This window comes from Argopecten irradians, chromosome 12, assembly GCF_041381155.1.
Source record: "Argopecten irradians isolate NY chromosome 12, Ai_NY, whole genome shotgun sequence".
In the NCBI taxonomy this organism is placed as follows: domain Eukaryota; kingdom Metazoa; phylum Mollusca; class Bivalvia; order Pectinida; family Pectinidae; genus Argopecten; species Argopecten irradians.
The window spans coordinates 10,361,272-10,365,386 of record NC_091145.1 but is presented as its reverse complement, the minus strand read 5'-3'; positions in this window follow the sequence as shown (position 1 = coordinate 10,365,386).

The following is a 4,115-nucleotide window of genomic DNA, read 5'->3' as shown; positions in this document are numbered from 1 at the left end:
TAATAACTGAACATATTTATAGATTGAGTTGTCTAAATGCAGCGTCCGGTTATGCAGGGAGCCCCCATTACATTATATTCCTTCTCATTTTATAAAATGCGATGCCATGTGTGTAAATATCAAGTATGAGATTCCTCTCTCGTCCAACATCCAGTCGATATTCGTCCAGATATCTGAACATTCTCCTCTGTCTGCCTCCTGATTTGCCTTTTGACGGACTTGTTGCATCTTCGGTCCGCTGAGTACCAAGCAATTCCTGTTGCGATTCTATCCCTATCGATGTTATTCCCTTGGTAAAGAGGATAATATTGTTCCGACTTTTTTAAGCCAAAGTGGAAACTCGTGATCTTCATTATCTTTGAGGCGGTCATGATAAACCACATACTATACTTCACAGGGATATTCCGTGGTTGCTAGGGAAAAGTTATCTCTATCTTACACAGGGGGGTGTAAGACAGCTCACACGCGCTAGACAATAACGTGACGTCATCAATACATGCGGCGTAAATGCGGCGCGCATTGTAGATGACGTCATCAATTTTGACGCATAACGACGTTCCTGTTATAATGGCGCGATGAAAAAGCTGAAAACAAACTGGAATTTCATAATTTTTTTCTACTAAGTATGGGAGAAGAAGAATCAAACATGGGTCTGTGAATTGGACAGGGATATCTCAACCCTTGTGAAAGATTTTGGCCGTCAACCCTCGGCAAGCCTCGGATTGACTGGCCAAAATCTTTCACTCGGGTTGAGAAATCCCTGTCCACTTCACAGACCCATGTAAGATTATATTACTCCTTTACCCTGTCCGCAATTTGATATAGAACCAGCAGATAGCGGGACATAACGACGGTAATTGTTGTAACTTAACAGTCCGTCAGGTTTACTAGAGAGACAATCCGCATGAATTTGATGTGTTCCTTCCCTGGCCGCTGCTGATTGATCAACGCGTAAGCGGGTAACTCTTAAATCCACCGCACAAACTGGCCATCAATATTTTTTAATTAAAAAAACTTTTTTTTAATGGTCTGAAGGAAAAATAATAGCGGAATTGTCTCGTAAAGGTGACTACTTCAAAGAGTTCCTTCCGAGTGGTGCAATATTTCCTCCGATAAAGGTGGCCCTAATGGCACGGTCTGGTGCATCCGTACAAAGGTATCTTCTTTGTTTTGATAGGCCAACACCAGATATTGGAACAAAGCCGATAGGGAACGCATCCTGGTGTTCTCCAGTCCAGATGCAGCTTATGCCAGTGAGCAGCAATGCCTGCAAAATGCTCCCTATGCTAGTTGGGAAAGCCCAAGAAAGATAACATTTCCTTTTTTTTTTGATGGCATGGACCAATCCTCCAATTAGGTTGCTTGGGTTTAAAACACTCCCGTTGAGCTGACAATGTTCCCTAGGAACAGTACCTCACCACGGAACAGATGACATTTCTTTGACTTCAGTTTTAGATTGGATTGCTGCAGTCATGAAAAGACCTGTCAGTTTATTCAAGTTGAACGAAACGGCTGAATGTGGCAGGACTGTTACCTAGCCCGAATGGTAGCCGATGGTGTTCAAATAAACCGTATTTGGTAGTAAAAACAGTCTTGTGGGTCTCGTCGACCTCAATTTGCCAGTGCCCGGAAGGGTAATCATAAAATGATTTCCTGTCATGGCGTCCAAACATACGCAATTTTTGGTAGAAAAAGCAGAATAGTTTACAGTTAAAATTGATGTTTTTTGTAATGGTTAAGGATGCTCGGTCGCCGACAATGCATAAATGATACTCATCATTTAAACAATATATGATTTTTAATGTGAATATCTGTCTAATAATCACGATATGCTGTTTAGAACCTGTTTGTGGGGTTCATATTCTCGGATAGTCGTTTTAGAGTTATTTACGTGACAGAGTGTTGTAATATGTAAAATCATGAATTCTATAAAATTTCGCGAATTTCGATGAATTTGCGAATTTAGCCTATTTTAACCCCTGCGAATATCAGCAAGCTAAATCATTGTATCACACATTCTTTGAAGTTTGCATCTTTTGTTTCTCATCAGTTTAACACTTTGTAATTCGTTCTATATAAGTTACAAGACATTCCGTGACAACTTTACATGTACCTATTGTCTTTTCACCGGGTGATATAATCTACTTGTCGTTACTTTAACATAACAATACTGCAGTACTAACCGCCGGAGTAAGTACACCTACAAAAGTAGACATATGCTGACATTTCCCATGCACTGTGAGGCATGTTCGATAGAAGGCAGAAAGAGACATAAAATGAAATACACCAATGCCATAATTCACTATTTGGCACATGACAAAAGACGTAGAAGTCAAGGACATTAAACAGACGATTATTCCTAATATCAGAATTAAATTGATAAGAGCAAAAATCTGTGAAACATTACATGTATATTTTTCATTGCGCATGTTATGTGATTGTCTCTTTATTGTGAAATAAGATGAAATAATAATACATGTATAACTTAAATGTTTGGATATTATGAAGATCTCATTCCTAAATGTTTTTTTTTGTGGGGGGTGGGGGTGATTTCTATTCTTACCATGTATTAATGTAATGATAACAACAAATGAACAAATAGTGGTTGTAGAAATCATAATTTCCACCCCCTAGTAACTTAGAAACAAGACAGATTCTTTTCGTAGTCTCCAAATTACATGAACACCCTCAACACACACAGAAGAACGTATCTTTAGAGCTGAGAGTCAAAGTTAAAAAGCGTACATTAAAGTTTAAACAAATAAATATATAAATCGAAATATTTACATTTTCACTGCAGTCCTTCTATGTAACCTTACCAAGCACAGTTTGCATTCATATAGTCTATGAATTTCAAGCGCTTATTATGACGCCAGTATCATTGTGACGTCACAATTGTTTGTTCAAATGGCTGTTCCATCCATGACGATCACGAATGATTAATTCATTATAGATAAAAAAACCTTGGGATTTCATCATCAATTGTAATCAGATGCAAATATAAGCAGTAACAGAGACACCCTAAGCGTACGTGTGTCTTTAATTTGTTTATTTTTAGTTAGAGGTTTCATATCTTGCATTGTCAGCTTTAAATGAATAAAATTGTTGTGGGTATAAGGATGTTAAGCAAACAATCAATTCTATGTACTCAGTGAGTCTTTTAATGTAAACTGGCTGGTTTATTATGAGACTATTGTCTCCATCACTAAATCCTGGAAAGTTTTTTTTCAATGACTGTTCGTTAGCTATACGGACAAACAGACAGATAATGACAAAGTATATTTAGAAACACTCAGTCTCAGCAATACATTATTATGATTCTGCAAATTAAACTTGCTTTAAGGATGCTCATACATAAAGGATCTTACATGAGTGTTCATTTCATATCATATTTCATAAAACGAGTTCTAAGAAGTTTTTATTTTTGTGAGCATTGGCGAGCAAATATTAAAACTTCGGGACTTATTTTATAAAATCTCATATGAAATGAACACAAAGTTCATATATTTTTTAATAACATATCTACAAATATCTACACAATAAAGAATTTCACGTCAAAATGTATTCCGAAAATCAAGCAGAGGCCGCCATTTTGTCTCGCCGTCCTCGTAATCCTGACGTCTTGTCATTTTTCCTGACGTCATTTTATTGTTTCTGTCTGACGTCACAATGAATTTCCAGCCAATGAAAATCGCTCCAGGTTATATCACAATAGTGACATATGCAAAAATATTACACGGGAGAAATCACTGGATATCAGGCGGATTATTTGATAAAAATAGTTACACGTATATTCATAAATATGTATTGTATATGTTTACAAAAATATGCGCTTCTCAACAAAAGGAAAGGATAAGGTGTCCCCTCATATAACATCTATTTAATTAGAATAATGTTGACTGAGGTGTTTGAAGGACAAATGCATGTTTTATTTTGTAATGAGGATCCTCATAAATCAACACCAGGAAACATTGTGTGTTAGGGTTAGGGAGACTAATTACTTTTTACTGAGGGGGTGGGGTTGGGAGTGTTGGGTGGATCGAATCAAGAGTGCTAGTCGTATTCCTCGTGAGAATGTGGAAAATAAAAAGATATATTGAAGCAACTAATGTATA